Genomic DNA, 19,155 nt, shown 5'->3' on the forward strand with positions numbered 1-19,155 from the left:
TTGTCATCACGAGGACAGAGTGAGGCTGGGGCCTTGCACTCTACAGCTCATAGGTTGTTGCAGAGAAGGTTTTGTAGCGTGAGCTACACTGCTACACTGGCTGAGGTTGAGCAGTTTCGCGTCGCTCCTGGAGAGCCGTGCAGCGCAAGCGCGGCACGTGGCGGCACGGTCAACTTGATGATCATGCGATGGGTGACCGGGTTTGTAACCGGTGGCTCGTGCATTGCAGCAACACCGGCGTGCGCCTGTGGAACCCCACCCTACGTGTCGAGCTTCTTCGCCGACCTCCGTTCCGTTCGTGGCCACCTGGTCCACTTGGTGATCATGCCAGGGGTGGCCGGGTGTGCAACCGATGGGTTGTGCGTCGCTGCTACAGCGGCGTACGACTGTGGAACCAGCTTAGCTCTGGGGCGATTGGTGTATAATGCCTATAAATGTGTATAATGCCTATACAATGCGCATAATGCGTATGCCATGTGTTTGTCATTGAAGCAGCAGTAAGCATGATAATCAAGCTAATCCTAGACAACCAGGAAAGCTAAAAATAACCACCTGAACCTTAACTCGCCCTACGTATATCCTGGCATAGCCGAGCTACGCCACTGCTAATTTTTTTGGAAGCGTTCAGAACGTCTTTTCGAAGACGGGAAATGTACATATCAAAGTATTTTTTGCGGGCATCGCTCGGTGTCCAAAATTTGTATAATGCGTACAAAATGTTTTTGTCTTGGTTGGTTTCTCTGTCAAAGAAATTTTCCCGAGGCGCATGTTCCCCGCCAAATTGCCTTAGTCCTGGTACAGGTGAAATTCATTGAACATTTCTGTAGAGGTGCAGAATGTAATCCTTTTGATAGTAGTTTAGGCTCTAATCCTAGTATCGGTAGGTCCGGTAGATTGACAACGTGGGATCCTGTATACGACAAAGTTTCAGCTCTGCTTTGACTCTCAGAACATGCGTTTTTCTGCTCACCCAAAGGCTCACCAGTCGAATCACCTAGAATGGGATAGTTTTCTGTTCCTGTGTGAATTTCGCAGTATTTGTTTTCCTGCTTAGTGAAAGATTTAGAGTCGAAGTATCTGTAATAGAAATATTGCCTATCTACATCTTTTTTTATTTTTTGGTGCATTATGCCTGTTTTCTTGCGGGATTCATATTGTAACGTGGCAACAGGACAGACGACATGAACGATGAGACAGTCTAACGATCTATTTAGAGATTATTTACATGGCGGCCAAGCCAGAGCCCGCGCAGGCTGAGCGCACAGACAGATCTTCGTTATCGTAGGCTGGGGTTACCGAGCCGCGTTACATTGCCCTCTTTATCGTTTTCTCGTGACATGGCCCCCCGGTTGAAAGCGACCGTCCCGGTCGACGCCGGCGTATTGCGCGATGTGGTGAGGACGAAAGATGAGATGACAATGTACAATGAAGCCCTTGCCGCCACATAGGATGATGATGCTGTAGGCGATGCCTGGTCCCGCGACACCACCTCGTCAAGGCACCGACGAAACGTCGAAGGTATCCGGAACCACGTCGGCCTACTGGGCTAGGGACACGTCATCGTCGTCTGGTCACGTCATCGGGTCTTGGCGGTTCTGAATCGGCTGGTCACGGGCTGGGGATACGGGGCGGGGGGAACGTCGTCGAATGCTGGTAACGGCGGGGCTGGTGCTGCCGACGTGGGTCACGCCCCCTCGAAGATTGCCACGATGCCGATGAGGTGTGCAGCTGCGGCCAGCACGAGGAGGGACCCGCACACTCTACCAAAATGTAACGTGGCAGCAGGACAGACGACACGAACGATGAGAGAGTCGAACGATCTATTTACAGATTATTTACATGGCGGCCAAGCCAGAGCCCGCGCAGGCAGATCGCACAGACAGATCTTCTTCGTCGTCGTAGGCTGGGATTACCGAGCGGCGTTACGTTGCCCTCTTCATCATCTTCTCGTGACAATATGTTTGGCTTTCCAATGTTTCCATTCCGAATAGCTTCAGATTGCTTCAAGCAGAGTTTTTTAACCATTACAGCTTTTACAACATTCTTCTACTGTGTCTTATGAATACCTGCGTTAGCTGTAAGGTTGCGTCCTCGAGAATATTCGTTCACTATGCGTATTAGTCAGAATTCGGTGCTGTCTTTGGCGGGGTCAACAATATGAGCAGCCCTCCCGGTATTTTACGGGCTGATAAGTTGACTTTTAAATGCAGAGCATTTCTTTAACTCACGATGTCACCCGTTCTAGTTGTCCATCGTCGTCCGCGCCCCCCCCCCTTCACTATAGAAAAAAAAACTTACTGGTGCCTGGTTTCGATCCCACGACCCTGCGGGCGGAACGCAAGGCACATGGTGCTCTACCCACTGCGCCACAAAGCCTTTTTTGATTGCCTGCTTTGGCACATACAGAACACAGACATTCATTCACAGACAGCAGTCAACCTGACTTTGGTTGACGTCATGTGTTTAAAAGTCCCTTTGGTGTACCAACGATTCCATGTCTGCAAGACATTCGGGCAGATTCGACACATATTTCTAATTTTCCACGTATTCACTCATTGCCTCTCTAAAATACTGTCTCGCGCTTCGCGCATCGATGTCAGAGAACCTTGCGGCCATTCTTGCTTTCCAAATAGAGATCAATTCAACAAGCATGATCAGGTCGTAAGGCATGCCATCCTCGCTTACAACAGGCAAGTACCGTATGCCTTGGGCTTCCACAGGCAGATCCTTTTTCAGTATTCGTTGGAGCACATCCCACAGGAACACAGCATCCCAACAATCGATGAATACATGCTCAATAGTTTCAGCTTTTTTGCATATGATACAGTCAATTCCCCATGGAACGAACAAGTCTTTTTCTGCCATCCACGTCTTAACAGAGAGGGTTCCAGTATGCAGTTTGAAGAAAAAAGTATTTACGCTAGGGGTGTACCTGCATACGCTTAACTCTTTTAAGCACATCTTTACCCCTACCTACTCTATAAATCAACCGGTACATTGGTTCAGGGAGGACTACATCACACACGTCTTTATACAACTTTTCCCAATTTACTTGAAACAAGTATTCCCAAGAAAATCGAACAGCCAAGAAACGGCATGACAGGAGAACTTTTCTCATAAAACTATGCAGGCCGCCAGGTATAACATTGGACGTGACTATAATATCCGGTAACGCTTTACCCAAGCGCAATTGACAGATAGTTCTTAACGTTGGGTCCTTAACATGGCGGAGAAACAAGAAACGGTTTACAATTTGACGTACAAACAAGTGTGCTAGACCCAAACCTCCGTCCCTGACCTTACGAAACAGGTTTGTTCGGCTTGTCCGTTCCCAGTTTGACCCCCATATAAACACAGCGAATACACGATGCAGTCTTTGAACTTTTGCTCGGGAACAGTGAAGAACCTGAAGGACATACCACAGTCTGCTTACAAAAAATAAGTTGCACACAGTCGTTCTTGAAAATATTGATAAGCTCCACCCTTTCCACTTTTCTGTCCTTTCTTTCATTACTTCGGCTTCCTTCCTCCAATACGGATCGCTGTGTTTATAAAACTCCAAAGGCACACCTAAGTACTTTGCCGGTGTGCTGACCCAATTCATGTTAGCGAAGATGCTAGGGGTTGATGGCCAATTTCCATGCCAAAACCCCAGGCATTTTTTCCAGTTTACGGCACTCCCATTCGCCTCACAGGATCGTTTGACGATTTCCACTACCGCATTGATGCTTTCGACATCTGAAGAAAAAACAGCAATATCGTCCGCACAGGCTAAGAGTTTAACTTCTGCCCTATGCAGCTGAAATCCGTGTACGCTGTCGCTGCGTATAATACTTAAACAAAGTGATTCAATGTATAAACAAAAAAGTAACGGGCTAAGTGGGCATCCCTGGCGTACAGAGCGCTGTACTTCTATGCTTTCTCCCACAACCTTATTTACTATTAGCCGCGTCTTGCAACACCTGTACGTCATGGCCACACCTTCCCGAATAACAGAGCCAACATTCACATAGTCTAAAATACACAGCAATATTTCATGGGGAACTCTGTCGAATGCTTTTTCTAAGTCTAGTTGAAGCACCGCTACGTTGGTTCCTGTTGCATCGCAGCATTCCAACACAGAACGGGCTGTGTGGATATTCGTGGAGATTGTGCGTCCCCTAATACCACACGTTTGGTGTGGTCCCACAAGTTCTGTCATTAGAGTTTGGAGCCTTTTAGCTAGTATCTTCATGAATACTTTATAGTCAACACTGGTTAAACTGATTGGCCTATATGATGTGGACTGACGCAGCATTGCGGGGTCCTCGGTTTTAGGAATAAGAACTGTGTGTGAAACGGTAAAAGACGTTGGCACAGCATTAATATTGTAAGCCTTATTATACACATCTTTCAAAATTGCCGCTAATTCATTTCTTAAGGCCTTGTAAAAGGCTGCACTGAGGCCGTCAGGCCCAGGTGACTTTCCAGGCTTCAGATCTTTAATTGCATTTTAACCTCCTCTATTGAAATTGGGAGTTCTAACAGTTCTTTTCTTTCATCCCTAAGTCTGGGAAAAATATGAAGGTAATCATTTTTGAAGCGCTCAACATCAACTGGGCTATATGCGAACAATTTTTTGTAGAGTTGGAGAAAGCAGTTTTCTATTTCGTATTTATCACTTGTAACAACACCTTGCCATTAAACTTCAGCAATGTGATTTCGACGCGCATGCCACTTTTCGGTGCCAAGCGCTTTCTTTGTCGGCGCTTCATCGGCGATAATTCTTTCGGCCCTTGCCCGTACCATCGCTCCGCGATAGCGCTCAGTCTCGAGTGCATCTAGCTTCTGTTTCACTGTTCTATCTCGGCCATGAACTCGCCTGGCATTCGGTACTCTTCCCGCGTTAATGTTTCTAGATTCTCGCGCAAAATAGTTTCTTTCTTTCTCTCCTCTCTTTTTATAGCTACCGATCGTTCTACCGCGTCGATTTTAGTTTGCTCTTTGAACATTTCCCATTTCACACCGGGCCTTATTTTGTTGTGAGCGTTATGTTTTTCTATACGCATCATTAAGTTGCTACTGAACACTTCATCCTCTAATAATTTAGAATTCATCTTCCACAGATCCCAATTAAATTTTTGTCTTGCTTGTTCGAACCTTTTATCGAAAATACGACCAGACAATGGTCACTAAACGTGACCGGCCGCACACAATAATCCTGACACAACAGCACCAAATCGAGCGTGACGTACGCTCTGTCTAGTCTGGCATGACTGGCCGCCTGAAAATGCGTAAATGTGACCGCTCACCCACCTTCGAGACACTCCGCAACGTCTTCTAACGCGAAGTCATTTACTATATCCCCACGTGCTAAAGTGCTTGCATCTCTGTAGGCTGTGGTGCTTGTTTCATCACCGGCGGCTAGCACGCAATTAAAATCCCCTAGCACGATGAGTACCTTGTCGCTGTCACAGTACTGGCGCATGCCCTCAAAGAGTGTTTTTCTTTCGTTTACCGTGTTCGGAGCGTACACGCATATAATCCTCCATTCCAAACCCGACAGCGAGAAATCGCAAACCACAAGCCTCCCTGAATGGCAAGTCTCCACCTCATTGACCTGAACACTTACACTTAGGCGCACAAACAACACACAGCCCGCTGACACTCCGACTGCGCGGCACTGTATTGCGTCGTAAAGCGGCGCACCATACTGTCCGTCTGCTCATCACCATCGACCTTAGTTTCTTGAACCGCCAATACGTCAAGGTCAAGTTCATTAGCGAGGCGGTGTAGCTAGTTTTGCTTCTTTTTTGTGCTTAGCCCTCGCACGTTTAAAGTGGCAATTCTCAATGTTCTAATTAGCTTCGTGGTCGATTAGTGAAGAGAAGGCGACAGCGTGGCGCTTACCATTGCATTGCAGCGCGCCGTTCGTACGACGGTACAGGGAGTCAAATCCGTCGATTTCCGTTCACACTTCTTTCGGGAGGAACGCTTGGAGCAGGACGCAACAAACACCGCCGTAAAGCAGGCGCCTTTGTGGGCGGCTCAGCGGCCACGCTGTCGCCTGCTGTGGTGCTTCCGTCGCTCATTACGTCGTCGAGCGCACGCTTCACAACCGCAGGGCTCGCGTTCCCGTCGTCGGCGCCTTCGCCGTCGGTGTTGGTGAGCGTCGCCTCAGTAAGCCGACACAGAATGGAGGGCTACGAACGCGCCTTATATCCTTGACTCATTCAAACTACGTCAAGAAGCTGCTGATACAACGCATTCACTACCTGTGGGCGGAACGCGAGGTACATGGTGCTCTTCCCACTGCGCCACAATAATCATATCCACCTCCAATAAATGATGTCAAACCCAACTGCTAATAAATGATGTCACGTGACCACGTAATTACGTCTCCTCATTTATTTACAATACAACAACCAACAGTAACAAGTGCAACAACATTAACGTAACGCAAACTGCTTAACGTCGTGCGCCCCCGGAAATGCTCTGCATTTGATCGTGCCCCTCGCGAGGGGGATGTTTAGTTTCCTGCCGCAGCAAGAACCAGGCGGCCTCCTGCGCAGTTTGGGGCGCATATCCACTTGGGGGATTGGCCAGGATCGTTTCACTTACTACATGCCGGTTACGGCAGGGTTTGACTCGAATTTTTTTTAGCGCTGTGTAATTTGAAGCGCATGCGACATAAATGCTTTTGCCAAGAGAGAGGAGGGCAGGTTTCCAACACTCGAGAATGTCGTCATACATCAAAATTACCCAGGAGCAAAGGTTGAGGACTCCATCAAATAAGCGCGTAACCTATATAAATAGAAACTATAACTTTACAAAAACTTAAAGGCCAACTTAAAGACCTAAACTTAAAGGCCAACTGCAAGAAAAATTTACCTAAGCCAAATTTTGTTTCAATGTGTAGCAGGGACCCCAAAAGTCTCTTATGGCCTAATTTTAAACTCCATGCGTGCGCAGTAGTTTTAATAAAACAATTTAAAAACCCGCCCAGCCAGCCCCCACTGCACCTAGTGGAGTGTCACCCCAACAAGTCGCCCCACTGCATCGAACTTCCGGTGTGACGTCAGACTCAGGAGAATTGCTGTTCTTCGGCTCCTGAGTAGCTGTCATGGTAGCCGTGCCCGAGTAAGCTGCGTAAAGGTGGAACGGTACCTCTTGCTCACGGAGACAAGTCTTCGCGCAATGCCAACCATGTGCGTGGCTTTCGCGCTTTGTTCGGCGCAGTTCAAGAAGGAAGATTTTCTTCATCACTTGGGTGTTGCTGAGCACAAGCAACTCAAGTATGCCCGGCTAAGGAGGCGTCTGAACACGGATGTGGTGCCTTTTTTTTCTTCCCATGTTGTCTGTAAATCGAGGAAGCCCGGGAGAGTGTTTGAAAAGCACCGGCGCAAAGAGGTAAGTTTATTCGACGTCAGAAATCCACACGTGTGCGATCTTTATGAATGTTAGCCATTTGTGCCCACTGTGTTTTCCAGATTGTTGCTTGTTTGATCGCGGCCTCTAGAATTCCTTCACTGACGCTGGATTTCGTGCGTCTGGTTTGCGCAGGACGGCATGGTATCACCTGACCATCCTAAGAACTCGCATAAAAACCCGCCTGAGCAACCAGTGAGCTTGCCTCTATATCCAGAGGACGTGCCAATCGTTGACGAAAACAGTGAGAGGCGGTTTCTCCGGTCAAACGATTGGCCTTTGCCGATTTGTAATGCTGTAGTGAAAACGTGCACGCAGACGCGCGATCATAGGAGCGACTCTAAAACGGATAGTCTAACACGGTCATTGTTACAAGTTCGCTGGGCGATCATCTGTGAACAGTAGTGATTTAAAATAAAAATAACTTCACGACATATAGGAACCAAAACGCGAAAGCAGGGCTCATCTGTGTGTGTGTGTGTGTGTGTGTGTGTGTGTGTGTGTGTGTGTGTGTGTGTGTGTGTGTGTGTGTGTGTGTGTGTGTGTGTGTGTGTGTGTGTGTGTGTGTGTGTGTGTGTGTGTGTGTGTGTGTGTGTGTGTGCGTGCATGCGCGCGCACGTGCGTGCGTGTGTGTGTGAGAGAGAGAGAGAGTTAAAGATAGTGTGGGAGCAAGTCTTCTTTTTCGTCCTTTCAAATGTGTGTTTCAGTCTTTGTTCTTCTTACCCCCTTGTCATAACTTTTGTAATACCCTTTGTTGAAGAGCAGGAAGCAGACGCGGTTAAAGGAGCACCGGTTTATTATGACCTTTGAGCGGGGATTTTGGTAAAAGAAGATGTCACGAGCCTCGCTGCCCGTGCTACTGCTACTGGGCACATTCCTTCTCCTCGTCTTCCTTCCAACCAGATCACATTTTGTAACAAGCTCCGGGCCGGCGAAATACTGCGGATCTGGTTGGATAATTTCTTGTATCTGGAATGAGCTCTTTGTCAATTTGTCAGAATGCCATAGCTAAATCGGTCTAATAGAAATAGTTCCGCCAGGCGTGCGCACTTCACCTAAGCGAACTTTTCCATGTCGTCCAGGAAAAGTTAAGTCATTCGTCAATTTCCTTGGAGTCAAATGGGTGGCGGGCCACTTGTGCAGGTGTTCAATCCATGCCCTCGATGTTTCCATACCGGACAAATGGTTTCTGTTAACAAAGCCTCAAGCGCTAAAACTGAGCATAAACTATCGAGGGAAGCAGTTCGGTAAGGGACAGAAAAGCCTCTTTCAGTTAGGCAAGCGCGATGCTTCCGGGGGACTTCTTGAGCTCCAGAAGCCGTCCTACCCTCAGTATTCTTTTCTCGTCGAGGTAGGCGTCGAAACGTTTCAGCGACGAAATTGTTCTGCTGACCGTCGCTGTAAACGCGTCCACTTGGTTTCGCTGGACCTATTAGAATTCGGGTATTCTGTCTTTCTTTCGTTTGTTGGTAACCATTTCGTTCAGATGTTTAAGTCATGCAGGTGATCGAGGTGGTCATCTCGTGTATTGTCAATATGTTCGCTGTGTTCAAAATCGCTGAGGTTGTCGATGTCTTCATCGTGCCCGGGCTTATGACAGTTTGGGCCCCTACGAAATCCAACAATGTTACGCTCACTTCCTTTAAACGTGGTTGCAGTGAAGGCTGTTGGGTCCATGTAATCTTCCTCAGGATGTTTTCGGTTATCTTGGGGTCCAAGGTGGTCGAGTTCCCGTAAGGATTTGGGCACGGATACGCACTGTTTCGTTGTCACGTGCACGGTTGTCACCTCTTCTGATCCAATGTTTGGCGAGATAAAATTCGCGTCTTCTTTTGCAGTCCACCCTAAAAGCGTTTTCTGGGACGTGTGTGATTCAGCCGCAGAGCTGGACACAGTCGAAAGTTTTTCTGTTGTTTGGCGTTTCCAAGTTGGATCACACAAGAAAGTAATATGACGCCCTTTGCAATTCCGACACAAAAGCTTTCCTGCATTCTTGCACTCCTTGGCGCGGTGGTAGGGCCTGGCGCAGCGAAAGCAACATCCCCGTTTTCGCAATTTCACTTTCTTTTCTTCTAACGGAAGTTCAGCCGGGCAGTCATCTGTGCGGTGTTCGTCAGATTCAGAAAAAACCGTCTATTGCGGGATATCTTGATCGTTAGCGCAGAAGAAGAACCTTGAATGCTGTCCTTGACTTCGTTCCTGGTTGGTTCTATTTTGGCAGATGTGTCTGATCCAGTCATCATTGAAGTCATCTCCCGACTTCGTACTTCAAGGTTGAATAGATGAAGTAGCGCTGAGACTTCGTCAGGCCGTTCCACTCGGGGTCCTCGTATTGACGTTCGCTTTAACGTTAGCTGGTTGAATTTGAGGACGAGTTCAAAGCGCATCGTCTGCAATACCGTTGTCTTCAACATTACCCCGTAGGACTGAATGTGTACACCATGATTCTCAAGCCATCTGACGTTAGTCTGTATTCGTTCATGGAGCGTCTGGAGGCCGTTCAAATCGTCGCAGGAGGTCACTTTAGGAAGGTTCAGCAATTTTCTCATATGTTCGTTGATTAACGGGGTTTCGTTTCCAAAACGCTGCTGCAGCAATTCGATGGCCATGGGGTAGCTCTCGTTGGTTGTTGGTAATCCGTTGATTACGCCTTCCACTTTCCCCTTCAAATAACTGCGCAGGTACTTTAGTTTGCCAACGTTGGCTAGCGATGAGTTCTTATGTATCGTCGATTCGAACTGGTCCCAAAATGCAGGCCACTGAATAAATTCTCCATGAAAAGGCTGGATTTCAAGCTTGGGCAGTCTAACCTGAACTCGTTCTTGGTGTGAGGTTGGAGCCTGTATTGCACTACTCGCCGTTAAAGGGCACGCGTTTGCAAGATGCTTTTCAGCGCGAAAAATCATGCGTGCGATAGAGTCGCGGTACTGTTCTACGGCTTCCAACTCATCATCTAATTCCTCATCGGGGACGTGGCCCTCCATTTCTTTGTCAATAGCGTTTAAAGGAGTCTGTTTCAACTTGAGCATATTTAGCTGTTCCGCCAGCTCACCCGTCGGTAGCGGGGTAGTCTCCATTGTGGCCATCATTTCGTTGATGATACGTGTAGTTGAGGCACGCAGAGCACCACGCTTTCTTTTGAGACGGTCCATGATGGTACCCGGTACGCAGAGATGCCGCGCTAGCAGGTGCTGGGGCAGTGCGTCATTCTTGGCCGGTGCGTCCTCTTCAATGGGTCTGCTTCATCGGTAGGGGTCTTCAACGGTGAAATCCTGCCATCCTGGTCACGGCACCAAATTGTTGAAGACCAGGAAGCAGACGCGGTTAAAGGAGCACCGGTTTATTGTGACATTTGAGCGGGAGATTCGGTAAAAGAAGATTCAGTAAAAGAAGGAGACTGCTACTGGGCACATTCCTTCTCCTCGTCTCCATTCCGACCAGATCACATTTTGTAACACCCTTCATTGTGCCTCACTTTACAAACGACATTGCTTCCTTGACCAACTGACTGGTGAGGATTCCATTTTCTTTTTCCTCAACACTTTGCTGGTGAACTCCTCATTATTTTACCATCTAAGTACAGTGAAGTTTCAAGTAATTTTCACAAAAGAAAGCGCACGGCTGTTAGATGTATTTATTTTAACGTTTAATTTTGTTTTCCCTGTCTTTTGTTTTTTGGTGGGTGGCCATGAGGTAAAAATTGTGAGTTTCGTTATTTACCTCTTCGCAATCATTTCATAGAGGAAAGGCAAAATGAATTTTATTGCTCTGCGAAAGGCCACCATGCATGTTTCTAGCTTTAAAATTATTCTTCAGCCTTCCACTGAGGGGCACCCTATAGCGAGGTGCAGCATTTCCGTGCAAAACACCAATTGTGAATGTAAATTCGCACGACCTATTGCTAAAGCAGTAACACAACATAGTTATCATCGGCCTTTAACGTGGTAACGACCTGCCTTCAAGATGTATGGAGTGAATAACTAGAGGGCTGTTGCTTGTCACTTAATAGATGACATGATTTGAAGCGAAACAAAAACACACGGACGAAGAACAGTGGAGACGGTGAACCCCACATGTAACACTTCTTTTTAAGCTCCACCGAACCTGGCGACCAAGATGTTATCCCAGAAAGAACGTTTGTTGTATTTGAAATCAGTTTTATGGAGCTCTATCAGCATTGCACGACGCGTCACTTGCATGGGAAGTAACAACTGCAACCATTGGAAGCATTCTGCGCATAACTGCGGTATGCCCAGCTGGACACGGCATAAGATGGAAGAACCAGCCATCCAATACAGAAAGGGCCCGGGCAATGTTCTCCTTGCTGGTTTGTACACTTTTATTCTACTTTCAGCATGGAGAGGAAGAGATTGCATTCATAAATAGCTGCAATAATTCTTATCAATGGAATCAACACACTAGTATTTGTGATGGTTGTTGCTTAAAAATTTGCGAAAATCTAGTTGGTACATTGCATGCTGTGAATTCTCCAACATGACTGTGGAGAATGCTGTAAAGTTGGCATAACCTAGTAACATCGCAGGAAGACTGAACAGTAGTACGGCATTGTATACAGTAAAAATGTTTTTGTTTGATGGAGAATTTATTTCAAAATTTTGAGTGAAGCATCTGCGATGTCATCTTTATAACTTGTTCGAATGTCTCTAGGTGGTAAGGCACACACTGGTTCTCTGCAAAGGGAGTGACATTTTTTAGTTATGCTCAGTGTCAGATTCTTTTAGAAGGTTGCCTCGAAGTAACTACCTGTAAACGGTAGTCACTTTTTACAGGGCCTTGAAATGGCGTAATTTGCAGCTGCGGAAGTGTGGGTACTGTTGAGCACTGAACGATTGAGGTGTCTCTGATGAACTGCCAAACCAGGCCCACGAGTCCATTGCTGCCGCTGACACACTCAGGCTATTTGAAGATTTTATGACAATTGTGAGACTTAAAAGAAGGCTAAGCCCTTCGCCTTCCTATTTTAGTGCAGTATTCAGCTCACTTTGAATGATGTGACAGGATTGAAAGATAGTATTTTGCTCTTCATGGCAGAGAGTTCCGCTTAGACAGTCGTCAAACACTGGAGCAAAGACTGTAAGCGCACCACGTCTGGAGTCGTGCATTGTAGCGAAGTCTTCGCTTGGTCCACAGTTTCGTTTGGAGGGCCTGCCAGGTCGTTAGTTTAGGTTCCCAACAGTCAGTCATTGTCCTTCAAGCCCAACGCCTCATTTGATTGTTGTCGAGTGCTTGAAGGCGGGTGATTCCGGCACGAAAGTTGTTGTCAACCCGAAAACAAACAAGAAACTGAGGTTCCACAGTGGTGCGAAACTGGTACGAGCTTCCTCTTTATATTTGACCCGATAGTGCACACGTGCCGCCTCTGCCTCGTCTACTTATACAACAGCACCATCACTCTATGCAGAGTGTGTTGGCTATCAAGGGGAAACGAAATCTAATTGCAGCCGCATTTTTTGGGTGTGTGAGCATTTCTTTATTGTCAATGAAGCGGTGGGCCGATGCGCTGTGGGCATGTGGTCCTTTTTGCGCTAGCTAGATAAAAACGCCAGTTGCTCGGGTGCCTCCTCTCGGAGATCGCGGAGGACTGAGCCATGCATTACCATCACGTGGACAGAGCGGCCTGCTTCATATGATTCATTTTATACCTTCTGTGGATACAGCCTCATACAAGATCTAGATGAAATTACACGCATGTTGTCTGGCATCATATAACTACGGAACTTGTGACCACCTATTGTTTGCTCAAGAACCTTTCTCTTCATTGTTGCACCTATAACTTGGCTGGGTATTGCTTGGCCTTCACTTCAAAACTGGCCAATAGCCGTTGTGGGGTGTTTGTTTAGTAATGTGCTAAACCTGTGCTATATTCTGTTTAGAGAGGTAGAGTGGCATTCTGCAAAAAGATTCTCAATTTTACATCCTACTGACTGGTAGGAGAACAGAGGAGTACTGTCTTGCTATTCCGCTCCTGTAGGGGCTTCAGCTGCATGTAATTCTGCAATTAATGGGAGCAACAGAATGTTGATTACAGAATGTTGATTTTGGTTGTTTGACTAACCTCCGAAAACGCGATTTTATGCCAAACAGTGCTTGATGTAGATTCTGTTTTAAACCTGATGTGCAAGAAGTGAGTTTTTTTATCATGGCTTTAGTTTTAGCGTTTCTGCTAACTCTGCTAGCCAACCCAGTCTGCTTGTGACACTGAATTGGTTTTTCATGATGCAAATAAAAGAGGTTCCTTCAAACAAATTAAGCCATCATAAAGCTGGTGCTCGTCGGTTGAAAACACACTATCCGGGAATGCGCCCCCCACGAGCCTCGAGGCGCCGCAGTGCGTGCTTGGGCTTCGAGGAGATCGGACGTCTGAGGACGGGTTCGGTTCCGACCTGACTAAAGGTGTGGTTTCTGGGGACTCGGTGTCTTTCTTGGGAGCCGCGGCCGGGCGCTAAGACCCCGTTACCACGCGCACAGCACCACGTGCTTGAACAACAGCACGATTGGCCACTTGCAAACGGGTGCTGCATTTGCGCAACTTGACACCACGTGCTCGGCAAAGTTCAAACACCGTATCGCCAATTAGCGACAAACTGCCGCCAGTGTCAATCAAGGCGTCAATGTCCGCTCCAACCACGTAAACAGAAACGTGCGGTGCTATGGGCTGTGCCGGCGCTTCAACACGACAAGCAGAGGGTAAAAAACACAAGTTTTCGCCGCTCGTCATATCCGGAGCCCATAGCGATGCTTTGGTGGCCATTAGCATCGCGGGCCGTACTCGTTTCCCTGATGGCTGTTGATATTTTGGCGACGAGCCATCACCTCAGGACACTCACGACGGAAGTGTCCAGGCTGTCCACATCGGTAACAGCCGCCAGCTTGAGTTCCATTGGGCACGTAGCCCCGCGACCCTCCCGTCTCGACGACCGGACGAGAAGGACCTCTGGAGTTCAGAGGATTTCGTTGCCGACCCCCAAGGGAGTGACTCGGGTCGGGGAGCAGTGAGCCTGCCAGTAAAGAGGGCCTGTTTTCCCAACGCAGGAACCCTGGCTCTACCCGCTGCGGGGAGTTCCCGCCGTGGGCTGCACCATCTAGTGGTCTTCCGCGCTCCAACTGCCTGTCGCCAAGGGCAGAAGGACCTCGTGCGCGGGGGGAATTCAAGCCGGCCGCTGCCGTACGCGGCTGTGGACTTCGCTGTTGCGAAGTCTCATAGGCGTCTCTCCATGCGCAAGCTGGCTCAAGTGCCTCCCCTACTGGCGGAGGGGGTACATAACTCAGCTCTGATATCAGAGCGTCCTCGATTCCTCGAGCTGATCGCGCCATCTCCTCCAAACTGGAGTAATCACGACCGTGCAGGAAAGGTCGGAAGCGCGGATGGCAACGCCGCAAGACGTGCTTTACCATTTCCGCGTCAGACGCACCCGGGATAGCTCGCTTGAAGAGCTCCTGGATAGCTCGAATGTATTCGAGCAAGCCCTCGCGCGGGTGCTGCGTACGTGCCTCCAGCTCACGGCGGATGTGATAGTCGTAGTCGGGAGGCAAGAACTCCTCGCGGAAGCGTGCCTCGAAGTCGGCCCAGGACGCGAACGAGGTCTAGAGGCGCCACCAACGACCAGCCGATGCCTCCAGGGTAACCGGCAGGACACGGGATAACACGAACTCGTCTGAAGCACCCGACGCCGTCTTGTAAACATTGAGATCGCTCAGGAAGTCCGCCACGGATTTGAAGTCGTCATAGCCCGTGAACCGTGGCACTGCGAGGCTCGGGTGGAACGCCGTCACGCGCTGCGGCGCCTCGAGGCTCGTGGGGGGTGCATGCCCGGAACCAGCGGGCCCCACCTGCAAATTCTCCAAACGATTATCAAGATTCTCGCAGAGGCGTGCGATCGGGCCCAGGGTAGCGACGACCGCCGAGGCATCCGATCCAAAGCCGGCACCGTGAGGATCGGCCGAGAGGCTCCGTCGAGCAGAAGGCGTGGCTGCACCCCGGCGAGGCCTACGCTCCATGATGGAATCCCGTGCACCACGAAGCGAAAAAAAAAGGCACAGATCGATTACCGCCGCCGCGCTATCACAAGGGAAATGCCACTGTTTGCGAGAAAAGCGACACAAAAATCTCCAGAGAATTACGGGGGAATACCCCAGACACCAGCGACGCGAACAGCGAACGCTCTAGAACAAAGAGGAAGAAGACCACAATGTTTTTCCCGAGAACCAACGGCCGGCCCCACGTTCAGGGCGCCAAATGTGGTACCGGGGTCTTAGCGCCCGGCCGCGGCTCCCAAGAAAGACACCGAGTCCCCAGAAACCACACCTTTAGTCAGGTCGGAACCGAACCCGTCCTCAGACGTCCGATCTCCTCGAAGCCCAGGCACGCACTGCCTCAGTCCCTCGTCTCGTTCCACCGCGCACACGCTGCGCCTGCCCCGAACTACCTCTTTCTCCTCCTTTTCTGCGCGCCGTTCCCACAACTTTAATTGACGACAGTGTAACACTTCAATAGGATTTCTCGGGGTTGTGTGGATTTAGGCAAACGTAGCGGCCACGTCGACTGTAAACCCCTGTATTTAGGAAATATATGTTCATTTTTGCCTTTTATAAAGCGTTTAAAACCGTATGGCTATGTGCCATCATAAGCCTCGCATTTACCTGGTTTGGCATTGCATGGCAGCTGTGCTTGCTTGCACCTGCACTTGCACCTGTCCACAATTTGAATTCTTCATGAAATAAAAATGTTGTTGCACCCACTTGTTTTGTGCAGCTCCCTTTTTTTCATTTTCTTGAACTCATCACAGCATATACTTGTAATAAAATGCCATCCTAGGCGGCATGCTTCAATTTCAGCTTGGGACCATTGCTTTGCAACAGCACAACAGTATTGGCGGAAATTTCAGTCTTGCTTGCAATGTGCAAATATTAAGACACATCATGTATAACATGCTACAATTCCGTTTGTTTAAAAGGTGATTCCAGTTAAATCGTTCTCTTGTGCTGGCTATTACCATTAAGAAGTAATGCTGTTTGCTTTGTGATAAGCCAGTAAGGTTGGAACCTAAAGCACACAAAGTAGGGCTTTAGGGTATATATTGAATGCGTTAAAATTCTAAGCACTACACTCCAGCTTTTCAGAAATGTATAATGACGGGCCCGACGGTGGGTTGGTTGTAAAAATATCCAGTCTGTTCATAAGCTCCAGTCAGTGCTCGTGTTTTGTTTTCGAAGCGTAGCGCCTACAAATTACTTTCGAAAAGAGGTGCATTTGCAGTTGTAATTTTTTATAGTAATTTATGGGTTTTCGCATGCAAGGCTGTAATGCAAAGTGGATATACAAATTCTGTTGAAATGCAGAACAAGTGTAGCGGCAGGAGGAAACAAAAGAGCGGCGGCGGAGACTGTTTGGGGGTAGGGAGTAAAAGGTGGGGGTGGGGTCTTGGGTGGCACGTTCACGTATAAGTAAATACTGTCTCGGTGCTAATTATGGTAGCTAAAAGGTGTTCTTAGAATAAACGGTAAAAGAGCCTTTTTTGAAGTGATACCCGTGCTATTCTTTCAAAAACAAAAAATAAAGGAGAACCGGTTTGGTTAGCGTGCAACCGAAATCGAAACAGCGGGAAAGTAAACACCGCTTGTGGCAACACGTGCATACGGTGTGAGCAGACTTGAGTCGTGACTGACAACTGAGCGTCCGCTATGTCGGACTAGAGCGACGTGGGTATCTACGAAATTAGTTAGGAAGATGAGAATGACTATGTCGCATTTGATGCCATAGAACCGTATAAGTACGAACCCAAGGCGGAAAACGCAGGGCAGTGGAAATTAGCGCCGCCGACGCCACCTCCGAGTCCTGGCTTGGAACGACTGCTGAACACCGCGTGGTAAGTATTGCTGTTGACATTTATTAAAACGCTCAGTCATAAAATGCTTACTCCTCTATGTGCTGTTACACGTATGCAGGTGCAGCCGCGCGCACTGAGCCGTCATGCCAACCCTCACATAATGCGTGTACTGCTGTGAGCAGAGTGCCGGCAAGCACAACATTTTCCCTCATCTCGGCCACGTTTGTGTTACGTAAAACGAACCATTGCGCACGTACGCCCTCACTCGATTCATTTTGGACGTGGAGTACAGGAAGCTGGCACATTACCTCTACGATTCTGTGATATCGTCGAAGCAAATGCGTAAGCACGAAACTTCAACAAATTTTACCACTCAATCATGGGTATCCAACCGTCGTTTCATGTGCACGAGTGATTGTTCTCCTAGTCAATTCAGGTACACCGCCTACAGACAGTTCGTATGGTGCGCTCATGGCGACCGTGGGTCAGAAAACCGCGTCGTCCTGCCCAGCTGTGTACTGGTGAAAACCAGGAAAACCTTTCCGTCGACATCTCCACGGGCTTCAAGTGGTTAAACAAGTATCAAGAGAAAAATTCATGATCTATCGTAGCATTAGTAGACGCAGTAGTAGTACCGTGCTTATGATTACACTGTTGTCATCATCCCCCTACCACACCCTTCGGTTTCTCTCTCGCTGTGTTTTTTTTTGCCACCCCCGCACGCCTAGCCGCCTAAGGAAGGCTGAAGAAATCCTCGTCCAGGTTGCTTTCTGGGCAGCTGTGGCCAGAACTTCCTTCGCAGTACGCCAGCACAAAATGTGTCACTGCGCTAAAGGCACGGCCAACAAAATTGGCAAATAAATGAGTCACCTATGTTACTTTGCTAGAGTATCCGGTGTTTATTCTCTCTCTTGCAGCCACCTATGTGGTATTCCATGCCATCTTTTGAGCCTGCATGATTTGTATATAGAAGGACACACTTATTACGCTAAAGTCCTGCGCGGCCGCCTTGCTCGCAGAAACAAAACTTTCCGTGTAAACAAAAATGGTAATAGAATTATGGATTTTAGCCTGGGTAATATATGCGCTCAAACCGATCGTCATAGGCGTTAGCCGGGCGGTGTCGGCGCTTACCTCCGACTCTAGAATTGATTTTCTTGCTTCATTAATGCAGGGTGGTTCAATCAGCCCAGCCAATATTACCCGTGCGAGCACGCATAATCGTAGCATCCATTTTAGCGGCTTTCTATCTCTCAACACTTCCGTTTGTGTACCCCTCCCCCCTAGTGCTCAATCACCTTTACCACGACGCCTCACGATGCCTGTGTTTACCTTTTACCGGACGATATATGGACGCGCCTCATCCGCTCGCAGTGAAGTAATTATGGTAACACGAACTTGCCACACCTTTTCGCGCATGTTTTGAGCATTTGAAGAAACGGACGACCCAAAACACATCGACTGCGCGCCGTCTTCTCGAAGGCAGCCGTGGGCAAATCCTCCGGCCACACCCACTGGAATCCTGAATGGTGCGTCACTTCCAGCTGGCTGTTGGCCGCCCTAGTCTTCCGTTTCGGTTTGGAAAACAGAAGTTTTTGATCTTCGATTGCACTGCAGCTGTGAATATATGGGCCGCCAGATTTTCCACTTCGCATTTTTAGGCAATAAAACCAAAAAGTAGTGCATTTACGGTAACAAAATTTTATTCCGGTCGGCCTTTAAAATTATTCTTCCCCGTCATTCCACTATACTACAACAAAGCACCCAGCTATCTCCTCCGCCCCCCGAGTTGTTCATCACCTGCTAAACCACTGCTAAATCGACCTCCTAACCATACGTGCTCAAAATAAACATCTACACTGTAACATACCTAGGATCGTCTACATGCTTCACTAATATC

General features: G+C 48.3%; 1 pseudogene; it reads right to left on the reverse strand.

Moving 5' to 3' along the window:
- Positions 1-1,684: 1,684 nt before the first annotated feature.
- LOC144164743 (uncharacterized) lies at positions 1,685-15,426 on the reverse strand (annotated as a pseudogene).
- Positions 15,427-19,155: the final 3,729 nt, after the last annotated feature.

Source organism: Haemaphysalis longicornis, unplaced genomic scaffold (assembly GCF_048455015.1).
Source record: "Haemaphysalis longicornis isolate Haplotype H1 unplaced genomic scaffold, Haemaphysalis longicornis Haplotype H1 scaffold_137, whole genome shotgun sequence".
In the NCBI taxonomy this organism is placed as follows: domain Eukaryota; kingdom Metazoa; phylum Arthropoda; class Arachnida; order Ixodida; family Ixodidae; genus Haemaphysalis; species Haemaphysalis longicornis.